The sequence below is a fragment of the Triturus cristatus genome, chromosome 10 (genome assembly GCF_964204655.1).
Source record: "Triturus cristatus chromosome 10, aTriCri1.1, whole genome shotgun sequence".
Lineage (NCBI taxonomy): Eukaryota > Metazoa > Chordata > Amphibia > Caudata > Salamandridae > Triturus > Triturus cristatus.
In genome coordinates, this window is record NC_140593.1 from 1,044,730,488 (window position 1) to 1,044,744,080 (window position 13,593).

Here is a 13,593-nt window from a genome sequence, read left to right on the forward strand (position 1 = left end):
TCTTAAGGCGCTCAAATCTGGTTCTCCTAAGGACCCTTGTGCAGCTAGGCTTCTATCTGAAGTGGCAGACTCGATTAATTTCGAAGTCAACCATATGGTCAATGCATCACTTCGTGAGGCATGTGTCCCATTATCATGGAACCAGGCACTGATCCTCCTCCTCCTCAAGAAGCTTTCTCTTGACCCTCTGCTTCCTGAGAACTATCGACCTATCTCGCTCCTACCAAGTTTGGCGAAGGTTTGCGAGAAGGTTGTTACGTTTCAGCTTACCAACTATGTAGAGGTGTCTAGTTTGCTTCATCCAGCTCAATCTGGCTTCCGCGCTTTTTATAGCACGGAGTTAGCATTGCTGGAGGTGACAGACAGTTCGGGAGTGTTTGGATGCCAGTGGGAGAGCGGCCCTGGTTATGCTCGACCTCTCGGCGGCATTCGATACTGTGCCACACTCTTTACTTCTAGATCGACTAAAGGTAATTGGTGTTTCAGAAGCGGTGCTGCACTGGATTAGATCCTTCTTGGAAAACAGATCACAGCAGGTCTGGCTTCCACCTTATGCTTCTACACCTATGCAGTTGGTAACCGGTGTTCCGCAGGGGTCATCGCTTAGCCCTCTCCTTTTTAACATCTATGTGACTCCGCCGATTTACCTTGCGGATTCACTGGGGGCTAAGGTGATGGCCTATGCTGATGATATTCAGCTATTGTTCTCTTGGAGGAAAGGAGACAACTCGGTTGAGGCCGCTCAGCACTGTTTGTCGGCCGTGTTTCACTGGCTGGTGAGTGTACAATTGAAGTGCAACGAAGAAAAATCGGAAGTGCTTTTGTATGGATCGTTCCCTGTGGATTTTAGGGAAAGGATTTGGCCTTCGGGTTTTCCTCGTCCATCTATAGGTAAGTGCACCGTAAAAAATCTCGGTGTCTGGTTCGATGAAAACCTGAACTTTTCCACTCATGTGAAGAAACTGGTAGGAACCTGCTTCGGCACTCAAAAAATTTTGAGGAAGTTTCTCCCTCTTTTACCTGTTAGTGCCAAGGAAACTGTGGTCCGGGCCTTGATTTTGTCTCGTTTGGACTATGCCAAAGCCGTTTTGGTTAGTAGCCCAGGTTATTTGGTTAAAAAGCTACAAGTAGTTCAAAATTCAGCTGCCAGACTGCTCCTGGGCCTTTCTTCCACACATAGTGTCCGGAGACATTTACACAGCTTGCATTGGCTCCCTGTTGAATCTCGGCTGAAATTTAAGATGTTATCCATTGTACATCGGGCCCTGTACGGGTCTGGGCGCTCCTACCTTCAAAAGAGATTTGTTTTCTATAGACCTAGCTTCGTTCTTCTGATCAGCTGCTGATGCAGATTCCTAGGTTTAAGCGCCAAAGGCTTGGAGGGAGCTCTTTTGTTCGTAAAGCCGGTCTGGCCTGGAATGGGCTTCCATTGGCACTCTGGGACATTCAGGACCCATTGTTTAGAAAAAAGCTTAAAACTTTGCTCTTTTAGTTTCTGATGTGTGTGTGTGTAGTTCATTTTTTTTTCTGGAGTAGCGCCGGGACACTTTGAGTAGCCGAGCGATTTATAAGTTTAATATAACATAACAAGGCTGACTCGACCCTTGAGTGATTCAAAGATAGAGGTCCCTCTTCGATCCTTGGGGTTATTGTCCCTAACTAAACAATTTAATCAACAGTATATAAAGTTTAGGGGCTATTACAAAGGTCTAGCTTACTTGCGGCATCCTCCTTCCCAGCCATTGCACTAGAAACTCCCATCGTATGCAGCAAACGGCCTGGTGGCCGCAGAGGCTGTTCACTCCAGTTGAGACAGCAATCCTCTAACCCCTTCTGCAGTGATTCCCATGCCACTTTGATTTTGCCCTCATAAGCCCACGACCTGCCGATGATAGTGCAGGATACAGTAGGTTTGTGGCATGTGTAGTTTAGATGTACATGCTGTGCATATTCCCCTGCCATCTAGTGCTGGGCTCTGACGTATGCAACTTGTTTTACACCAAAGTCGAGTCGCAAGGTTTAGTGACTCTTCCTTTTGCTGGTAGTGCGCATGGCTATTTGCTCCATTGTTAGATTGTTTTTCTTTTCCACCCTTTGGTTTGGACATGTTCTCACTAAGCGCCTGTTTGACACCTTTTGGCTTTGTTGTTTCTAGGCCTGTTCTGATCCTCTAAACTCATTGTTGTAAACAGTCATTTTGAACCGTCACGCTCCTGTTCGACGACAAAGACTTTTTCAGCACTCCGTTTGGAGCCTCATCTCTCCTGGGCCTTTCTGCAAATGAACAAATGAGAATGTTCCATCCGTGATGGAAGGGACTCCATCCTAGAACTGACCTTCGTGTCGTGCAAAGTGTCCGTGGACAGACCTGCATCAGGTATTTTATCCTGTGTCTGTCCCAGGAGCACAACATGGCCACTTTTGCTGCTTACCTTGCCTTCCACAACCAAAAAGAATCCTGCGCTACCATCAAGTTTGATGCCTTTCATTCCTTTCCATGGCACACCAACAGGGTGATGACATTCTGGATCTCTTTGGCGAGCAGGACTTGAAACTGATCCACAGCCGGGGACTTCTGTCGCAGAGCACAGGTCTAAATGCTTCAAGGGAGTTTCAGCTGTTATGCCAAAATCGAAAAGACACTGCGTTCCCAACTTCATCCAATGAAATCTGCTGTCTACTCTTCCCTCCTCCACATCCCTGCCACCGAACTGAAGCCGAGCACTGCCCTCAAGGGTTCAGGCATTGAGGTCATAAGACCATCATTAGGTTTCTGGTCCACTACTGCCTGAAGGCCATGGTTGGCACAAAAACTGCAATATGGAGCCGGCAATGAGCCAGCTCCCGTCGGTGTCCTCCTCTGACCCTGTACACATGAGGGGACAACTTCCCTCTGACTCCCTTGTCGTCCATACGTCCACAAGTGTGCCAACGTCCAGGGCACTGGTGATGCATCTCCTCCAGACTGGGAAAGTTAAAAAAATAGACCGGGCATATTAACTCGTCGCTGCTCAGTCTGCAACATATTGGCGTAAAGCCAACGCTCTCGGTTTGCTCTCCGGGTACAACAGGGCACACTGGGACGAAACGGAGGAGCTCCTTCAGCACTTCCTCGACCAGTGTAAATAGAGAGGCCATGACCCTGTGTAAAGGGCAATCTCATCTTCAACACCACTCTTCGGTGTGCCCTCTGCTGCTGACACTGCAACCGGCAGGATAAATTCAAGTGTGCTTCTTCAATAGCACACTCAGCTGTGTGTTTCCAGCTGGAAGTCCAGCAGCATCTGCTCAACCTGTCTGTTGTTGGTGGCCATCTCTTTGGACCACAGATTTACCAGATGCATTGTAAGATAAAGGAGGACACTGAACTCAATGGCCATGGGAGCTCTACAAACACCTTCTGTCCTTAGTTCCTTTAGTTGGTCCACCGCGGAGGTTCTAAGAGCAGTTCTCACGAGGCATCCACCTCTTTTCAAAGACCGCAAACACTGCAGACCTCCCCCCAGGACAACTTTGAAGGAATTTACAGGGGTAACCATTCCAGAGGCAAAGGTGGTCCCACCAGGTTAACTGCTCCTGCCAAGCAATGATTTGCTCAAACTATCTCTTCTACCTCCCTCCCCCAATCACACTACACTGGCCAGGGGATGACTACAAGGATTACTGCACCTATGGGCAGGAATAATCTCAGACCAATGGATTTTCAACATAATTCTGGGTTACTCTTTGGAGCTCAGAGGTACACCAAATATCCCACTCCACATACATACCCACTCCCATCAACACCAACGCCTTCTTCAGGAAGAAATAGAGGCCCTCCTTCTCAAGGGAGCCACAGAGGCTGTGCCGTCCACCAGTAAAGCAGGAGTGTGCTCCTACTTCCACATTCCCAAAAAGGATAGATCCCTCGGGCATCTCAACAAGTACATCTTCTCCGAACACTTTCACATGGTAACTCTGCAGGATGTCATTACACATCTGTAGCAAGGTGAATTGATGACTGCCCTCAACCTGAAGATGCCTACTTAAAAATCCCAACTATCCTGCTCACCCCGGTTTCTTCGGTTCTTGGTAAGTAGACAGCATTATCAGTTCAAATTGTTTCCCTTTGGGGTCACCACTGCCTCCAGCATGTTCACCACGTGTCTTGCAATGGTAGCTGTGCACCTTAGGCACAACGCCTTCCATGTCTTTCTGTACTTAGATGACTGGCTGATCAAGAGCGCAACCCAATGCTAGTGCTTAGCCTACACTTATGCCACCATAGACCTGTTCTATTCTCTATGGTTTACCATCAATATGGCAAAGTCCTACCTCCAGCCTCTTCAAATTGAACCCTTTTTAGGGGCAGGCCTCAACTCTGTAGCAGACCGTGCTTACCCCAGTCCTGCAAGGGTTTAATCTTTCAGTACATTGCTCCCTCATCTTCAGTCGGGTCACCCGAAAAAGTTCAGAACATTCAGGTGCCTCCCCGGCATGATGGCATCTTGCATTGCTCTAGTACCCCATGCCCGGTTACATATGCTTCTATTACAGGAGTGCCTAGCAACCCTGTGGTCCCAAGCGTAGGGTCGCTGAAAGGATCTAGAACACCACCAGTCTTTTGCTGGTGCGGCCCTTTCGTGATACGCGACCCCAAGTGACCATTACAACAGGGACGCTTTCCTCACTGGGTGAGGGTGCACTTAAAAGAGCTCACCGCTCAAGATCTCTAGGCAACCCGCCAACTGGATTTCCACATCAACTACCTCAGGTTGCTGCCTGTTCAGTTCGCACTGAAGGCCTGCCATTGTCACATTCCAGCACAAGGTAATCCTCATTCGCACGGATATGACCTTGTGCTATGTCTAGAAACAAAGTGGCGCACACACTCCACAGTTGTCCGCACTAGTTCGAGGCCTTTAGCGGGGGTCACACCACCACAGGGCCCATCTACTGACGGGCTACCTTCTGGGAGTGGATAGTTGCTTTGCAGATCTGCTCAGCAGGATGCCGCAACAAGTCCGCAAGTGGAATCTTCCCTCAAGTCCTACTCCCCTATTTCCATCTCTGGGGCTTTATTGACTTACATCTCTCCCCCACTGCTGAAAACACAAAATGCCCACACTTTGCCTCCTGATATCCACACCCCCAGTCCATGGGCAATGCATGATGGATAAACAGGACAGTGACATTTGCATACACTTCTCCCCCTCTTGCACTTCTTCCGTTCGTGGTCCAGAGGCTCCTGCAGACGTGCCTCGTCCTGGTAGCTTCGGCTTGAACAAGGCAGCCCCGGTTCACCACCCTCTTGTAGTACTGCATGAAAGACTGCCAACTGGATTGGCTTTCTCATGCAGAGTTAAGAAACACCCGGGTACCTGACCCCAGCCAGCTCAGTCTTGCAATTTGGCTCCTGGGGGGTGGTCTTACAGTCTGGTTACATCAGCCTCCCTCCAGACTGCATGATCGTCTTAAAGGAAACACACAGGTCCACCATGTGAGCCTGCTATGCAGCAAAATGGAAAAGGTTTGTCCACTACTGCTTACCCCTGCACATTGGCTCTCTTGTAGCAGCAGTTCAAGACATTGTCTGTTGAAACGTGTTTCACCTGCAATAGTCAAACCTTGCCTACCCTTCCTTCAGGTTTTACTTAGCTGCTGTATCCCCCTACATTTATTGAATAGGGAACATGCATCATTATTCAGAGTCCCTGTTATCTAAGCATTTATAGAGAGACCCAAACAAGTCATTCCAACTGGGGGGCCACCTGTCCCTGTCTGGAACCATAATATCGTTTTCGCAAGGTAGATCGGCCCTCCATTTGAGCCACTCTACTGTATTTCATTACAGTTACTCTCTTGGTAAGTACCCTTCGTAGTGGCCATCACCTGCCTCTGGCATATGACTGGAGTTCAGGCTTTAACCCTGTTCATAAGGATAGGGTAGAACTTCAGACAAACCCTAAGTTTCTCCCCAAGGTGGTCTCTTCATTTCACCTCAAAGTATTGAACTCCCTGTGTTCTTCTTTTCTAAAGAGTTAATTTCAGAAAAGGCTCTCCTTACACTAGATGTCAAAAGAACACTCATATAGCACTTAGAAAAAATAATCCATTCCATAAGACACAGCATCTTTTGTTTATTTCTCCAACCACGCAAGAGTCTAGCTCTTTCCAAAGCAGGCGTAGCATATTGGTTGGTGAAATACATGCAAACCTGCAACACCATAGCCAAGAGACCTTTGCCTGTCCTTTCCAGACCCCACAAGAAAGGGGCCTCCATGGCTTTTTTTGTAAACATCCCCATAGCTAGCATCTGCAAAGCAGCTACCTAGTCTACTCCACACACTGTCTTAGCATGCTAACAAGCTAACGTTGGCCAAGCTGTGCAACGCACACTTTGCAGCCATCTGCAACATCATCTGGCTAGACACGACTTTGGGTAAAAATGATTTACAGTCTATGCACAGCATGTGTGTCTAGAACTACACATGACACAAGCTAAAAATGTTACCTTGTAAGCATCTGTTTGTGGCATCTAGTGCTGTAGATTCACATGTACCCACCCTCCACCTTAGAAGCCTTGGGCTGTTGCAGACACCTTTACTTACTTTTATTACTGCATGGTTATCTTCTATATCTCTACACTCCATTCTTATCCCCACCAGCCGTGCAGAAAAACAGCCTAACAAGAGAGCTGATGCCCATGCGCATTACCACCAATAGGAGTCGTGACCATACCTTTTGACTCAAAGACTTCTTTGAAGAAAAACAAGTTGCACAATGTCTGAGCCTAACTATAGATGGCAAGAGTATGAATAGCATGTGAATCTACAGCACTACATGCCACAAACAAATGCCAAGTTGGGTAAAATTTTCCTTCATCCCTGGATGAAAATCAGTCCCTTCGTAACAAGAGGTTTTGTAAATTCATAAGGCATATGGAAGTGGTGGCTGGGAAAGAGGGCGCGCGCACCCACAGTAATCACAATTATTCACAGTTTGTTAGTTTGTTTGAAATGTCCATAAATATATGGTGCTCTAGGAGGAACGATAGCCACCAAGTATTTCTCTGTTGAAGAGATTCCGAAGGTCAAAATTGAGCTTCTCCAAGCACTTAAGAATTCAAAGTTGGGGTTGAGGTTTCAACATAAGTTCTTGATTAGACATTCATTAGTCAATTTTTCCCTCACCAGCACATGTTTCATCTATTGCTGACAATGTTGCAGCAGACTTCTAGTGGTGTATGTAAATATAAAGAAGTAGAATTGTTCTAATATAAGCATCTGAAGTGGCCCTACTGTTGTGTTGAATCTGGGTCGTTGTATGACTGTCATACCATCCTGGCTCAGAGAGCAGGATAGGATGACAGTCGTACACATTTGCGTTGTGTGTAGTGAATTTTCTAGGAACTTACGGTCAGGGCTCGGCACCACTTTGCTCTCCTCGTATATTTCGTTCACGATTCCGGTCGAGAGGAACAGCTGGGCACTGCTCCGGGAGTCCTAAGTCTTCGTCCTCCCACTCGAAGTCGTCGAGTAGGTCAGGTAATGTTGGACCCGGCCTCGTGGCATGGCCCATTCCGACCTGTAGCAACACCACACCTGATCCCCCACAGAACCCGGGGCTACCCCCGTCCTTCCCTCCATCTTCCCGACACCAGGCCCTGCACCCCAGATGGCCGCCCCCGACCCCTAGTCGCGCCATGCCGGCTGGGGGGGAGAAAGAGCTCCCGGTGAGCAGGAGAGGGAGGAGCAGTTTCACTCACACCTCTGGCCTCCTCTCAAGAAATGGTTTCGATCGCCCTCCGGCCACCCTGAGGGCTGGCTCCACGCCTGCTGCGTGTCTGGGATCCCTCCCGACACCGCCTTGAAAGGATCAAAGGACCGCGTGGCAGGAACCCCCAACAAACGACCCCCAGGGCTAAGATCCCTGCCCGTGAGGACTCCGGACATCAAAGGGGAGTCGACCTATAACAAGGGGCGCTCTGGGACTATCGGCAGATTGAACCTGGAACGACGAGAGCCCTGCTGACGTGGTCGCGGCTAAAGGAACATCATCACAAGATCCGACGGAACTCTTGGAACCTCGGTGAGCCCTGCAGACAGTGTCACGGCTCCACCTGGCAGAGACTGACTTCTGCCTGAACCAACTGAGCCCTGGAGACAGCGTCGCGGCTCCTCCTGGCAGAGACGGACCTCTGCCGGAATCATCTGAGCCCTGCTGACGCCGTCGCGGCTCCCCTCGCAACCTTGAGAATTCGAACCCGGCAGACTTGGTCGCACTCAAGTACTATCCTGGTCCGGCTGGACCCCAAAGACCGTCCCGTCGAGGATCGAGAGCCTTGCGCCGGATACGCACCTGCATTGACCCTGATCCTAAGATTGTCCCGCTACCCCTACCTCCACCGAGACTCTATGAGCCCTTGCTCTACTTGTACAGAACAATCTGCGGATCATAAAGGTCCCGATATTTCTAGATAAAGAATACGTGTTTCAGAATCTACGGTGTGGTGTCTCTGTGTTGCATGGTATTAAATCAGCGTGTACGATCCTAGATACGAGACCCAGCCCTGAGGGGGTCTTCCGCCAGTGCTCGGCTACATCTTCCGGGGAGGGTGAGGCGCAGGGCGGTCAGGTACACACTCTGTCCTTTCCTGAGGCTGGCCCTTCTAACATTGGTGGCAGGCGACGGGATCCGAGCCCGCAATCTAGAGTTCGTACAGTGAACGGCTGACGCACTACCGAACAAAAACGGCAGAAGAAACCACCATGAGCACCACTGAAACCGATGCGAGTGCTACGTTTTGTGTAAAGCGGTTAGGTGAATACACACACAAGGAGCTGAAACAATTTTGCAGACAACGGAAGATCGCTACCACTGGTCTAAACACCAAGGAAGAAATGCAACAAGCCCTGGAAACCTGGGTGGAGTCCGGAGCCTCCCTTCCCCGACTGGACGAAGTCTGTGAAGAGATAGAGCAGCCGGACGAGCTCAGGAACTTCCCGAGAGCAAGCAATAAACCCCAGGCACAAAGCAACGCCGCGAACGGGGGACGGTCCCCGGAAGACGTCACAGACAGGGAAAGGGACCGAAGTCATGAACTAGAAATGGCCAAATTGAAAATAGAAGGCGAGATAAGGCTAGCCAAAAAGAAGCTAGCGGTTGAACAACTCCGAGTACAAGGAGAGCTAGAAGAAAAGAAGCTGCAACGGGAGCACGAGGAAAAAAAACTTCAGCAGGAGCACGAGCGCAGCTTGAAAGAGATAGAACTCCGAGCAAAGAGAGAAGGAGCTCGACCCCCGGGTGGCCCAGAACCAGCCCCCCTGGTAGAGCCGAATGTCCACATCCCCAAGGATGTGGTCAAAGAGTACTATCGAAATGATGACATCCAGCAGTGGTTCAAGGCCTACGAGGTAGCCATGACCTCCCACCGTGTCCCACAGAAGGACTGGGGGGCCGGGTTGTGGGGTCGATTCCTGAGCGAAGGACGGGACACCCTCCTCGACCTACCGGCCTCTGCGCAAACCTACAGCCACATGAAGGAGGCCCTCCTCACGAAATACGGCCTCTCCCCCGAAATGTATCGCCAGCGGTTCCGGGACTGCCGAAAGATCCCAGGCACCACCTGGGTGGAATACGTAAACTTTTACAGCCGAGCACTGGAAGGGTGGATCAAGGACAGCAAGGTAACCACCTTCGAAGAACTGACCGACCTCATTGCCTGGGAACACTTGTCCACAAATTGTTTTGTAGAACTACGACAGCACCTGCTCGACAGCAAGCTCGCAGACCCGAGGAAGCTGGCCGTCGAAGCAGATTGCTGGGTCAACACCCGGGTCCCCCGGAGCCCCGTAGGGGACTACCCCCGAAGCCATCAAGGACCTCTCCGTCAGAGAGGGGGGGGGAGAATCAAGGGAAACAGAGGGAGTTCCCATCCGGGCCCCCGCGGAGCCCTCCGAGAAACCCACCCCGGGCTTCCCAGCTCCTCCGCCAGGCAGTACCGGCCCCCCAGGTAGACAAGGGCCCTGGGTGAATATCACATGTTTCTGCTGTCAACGGCTAGGGCATTATGTCAGCGACCCTCAGTGCCCCATGGCCCAGAAACCCCCCACAACAGCTCCCCCAGCCCGACACATGGCCACCGTAACCCTAGGGGAGGAGTTTGAGGACCCCGAGGGATGGGAACCTGCAGCCATGGCCCTAGTCTCTCTAGGAGATCGAGATATGATTCCCGGAGCACCCCTACCCACAAACACCAAGAAGTACCACCAGCTCGTAACGGTTAACGGCCACCCGGTGGAGGCCCTTCGTGACACCGGGGCGAGCATCACTGGGGTCCTCAGCCACTTAGTCCAGGCGGACCAGATCATCCCCAATGTCTTTTGCCCTGTGATAGCTTCCGACAACACTGAGTTTGTGTAAGGTGGCCTTTGTACCATTCGAATGGGGGGGGGGAGTAGCCGGAACATTGCAGGTGGCTGTCCGAACCGCATAACCTGTAGACTGCTTCCTGGGAAACGACCTGGAAAGTTCCCCTTGGAGACAGGTCGAGCGCAAGACCCACCTCGGGATGTTGGGTCTACCAGAATGGGTGTGCGCAACCACCCGATCCTTGGCGGCCCGAATATCCCCCCAAACCTCCCCCCCCCCCCCGGCGGGGAAGTCGAGGACGAAGCCCCCAGCACCACCTCCGATGACTAAACCGGGGACGACCCCGTTGAGCCCCACGACCTATCCCCAGGAGGAGAGCCCCTCGCCGACGACGGGCCCGTCCATCCCGACCCCGTGCAGATCACGGAGTGTTAGGGGATCTGCCCGAGTTGGCCCAGTGGCGCCACGAAGGAGGCCCCTCCCGAGAGGAATTCTGCCAAGAACAAGCGACCTGTCCTTTCCTGGTTGGACCCCGGCAGCAGGCCGAAGCCCAAGCCGCGGGCGACCAATCGGGAACCCACTTACTATATTGGGAGAATGACCCCCTGTATAGCGAACAGCGGTCTGCCGAGCTAGGGTCGGGCCGGGTGCTGGTGGTACCCCTACGCTTTCGGGACTTCCTCCTGGGCTTGGCCCATGATGTACCCCTGGCAGGCCACTTGGGCCAGGACAAGACCTACCACCGCTTAGTAACGCACTTTTATTGGCCGAAAATGCGAGCCCACGTAGAGGCCCACTGCAAGTCCTGCCCCACGTGCCAGGCCAGTGGTAAAAGCGGAGGGAAGCGCAAGGCTCCCCTCCAACCCTTCCCAGTCGTTAGTACTCCCTTCGTGCGGGTCGGAATTGACATCGTGGGGCCCCTAGACCGCAAGACCGCCCAGGGTCACCGCTTTATCCTCGTCCTAGTGGACCATGCCACACGATACCCGGAGGCCATCCCCCTCCGCACAGTCACGGCCCCCGTGGTGGGCCGGGCATTACTGGGGATCTTCTCCCGGGTAGGTTTCCCCCGAGAGGTCGTGAGCGACCGAGGCACCAATTTTATCTCGAAATATGAGATCCCTGTGGCAACAATGTGGAGTATCATATAAATTCACTACCCCTTACCATCCCCAAGGCAATGGCCTAGTGGAACGGTTTAACAGGACTCTGAAGGGGATGATCATGGGTCTCGAGGAGCCCGTGCGGCGTAAGTGAGACGTCCTTCTCCCCTGCCTCCTGTTCGCCTACCGGGAGGTCCCCCAGAAGTCCATGGGATTCAGCCCGTTTGAGCTGCTGTATGGGCACCCCGTCAGAGGTCCCCTGAGCTTGGTCAAAGAGGGATGGGAAAAGCACCCCGGGACCCACCTCAGGATGTGTTCCGGTACCTTTTGACGCTCCGAAACCAGACCCGGAAGTTCCGAGACCTGGCCGAGGCCAACCTCGAGGCGAGCCAGGAAGAAATGAAGCGCTGGTACGACCAGAATGCCACTCTGGTCGAGTTCCAGCCAGGCCAGCATGTCTGGGTGATGGCCCCAGTGAAGCCTTGCGCCCTCCAAGACAAATGGACCGGGCCCTTCAAAGTAGTAGAACGAAAAAGTAAAGTGACCTACGTGGTGGACGTCCAGTCCCCCCGGAACCCCCTTGGGGTCCTCCACGTGAACCGCCTCAAGCCTCACTTCGTGCGGACGGAGTTGTTTACTCCTGGCCACAGACGACGGGGCTGAAGAGGAAACTGAGCCTCTCCCTGACCTCCTGTGGGCCAAAGAAAAGGATGGCTCCGTGGAGGGAGTGAACCTCTCCCCCTCCCTCACACCCCAACAACACGACGACTGCCGCCAGCTCTTGGGACAGTTCTCCGACCTGTTCTCTCTCGTCCCCAAGGTCACCGACTGGTGTGTCCACGACGTGGACACTGGAGACAGCCCACCGGTACGGCACCGAGGCTACCGAGTCCCCGACCGAGTCCGGGCCTGCATCCAGGCGGAGGTCGCGAAGATGTTCTCTCTAGGGGTGATCGAGCCCACAGACAGTCCCTGGGCCAGCCCGGTGGTACTACTCCCGAAAGCAGCTGCCCCTGGGGTGGCCCCCAAACTACGGTTCTGCGTGGACTACCGGGGGCTCAATGCGGTCACCCGAGCCGACGCTCACCCTATCCCCCGCGCAGATGAGCTTATTGACCGCCTTAGGTCTGCTCAGTTCCTCAGCACCTTCGGTTTGACCTGCGGATACTGGCAAATTGCGCTCACAGAAGGAGCCAAAGAGCGGTCCGCCTTCTCCACCCCGGATGGGCACTATCGCTTCAGAGTGATGCCCTTCGGGATGAAAAATGCCCCGGCCACCTTTCAGAGACTGGTGAATAGAGTCGTGGCTGGGCTGGAAGAGTTCAGCGCCGCCTATCTGGACGATATTGCAGTATTCAGTTCCGATTGGGGTGAGCACCTCCAGAGGGTCCTGAGGACCCTGCGCCAAGCCGGCCTCACAGTGAAAGCCAGCAAATGCCAGATTGGGCAAGGATCGGTGGTCTACCTGGGGCACCAGGTTGGGAGCGGGCAGGTCGCACCCCTCCAACCTAAGATTGACGCCATCCTGGCCTGGGAACCACCAACCACCCAAACCGAGGTCCGCGCCTTCCTGGGCCTCACTGGTTACTACCGGCAGCCTCGTAGGACCCCTCACTGAGCTCACATCCAAAAGACAGCCCAAGAAGGTGCAGTAGACCCCTGCCTGCCAGGAGGCGTTCGACGCGCTGAAACGCGCCATGTGTACAGCCCCTGTGCTCCAAAGAGTTTGTGGTACAAACTGATGCTTCCGAGCATGGCATTGGAGCCGTCCTATCCCAGCTCAATGAGAAGGGCCTGGATCAGCCCGTGGCCTTCATTAGCCGAAGGTTACTGCCCCGAGAGCAACGATGGAGCACCATTGAACGCGAGGCGTTTGCCGTAGTCTGGGCTCTAAAGAAACTGCGGCCCTACCTCTTCGGAACCCACTTCCGAGTCCAGACAGATCATCGACCGGTACGGTGGCTCATGCAGATGAGGGGGGAGAACCCCAAACTGCTACGATGGTCAATCTCTCTTCAGGGGATGGACTTCACAGTAGAGCATCGCCCTGGCCCTGACCACGTCAACGCTGACGGCCTCTCCAGATTCTTCCGCCTCAGCGAAGAGAACCCCCAAGAGGATGGGTAGTTCTCTTCGA

At 52.8% G+C, this 13,593-nt stretch overlaps 1 protein-coding gene across 2 annotated transcripts in view; it reads left to right on the forward strand.

The window, feature by feature from the left end:
• RNF216 (ring finger protein 216) overlaps nucleotides 1-13,593 on the forward strand; it is an 883,004-nt gene that overhangs the window by 496,800 nt on the left and 372,611 nt on the right. The gene's annotated exons all lie outside the window — the stretch shown is intronic.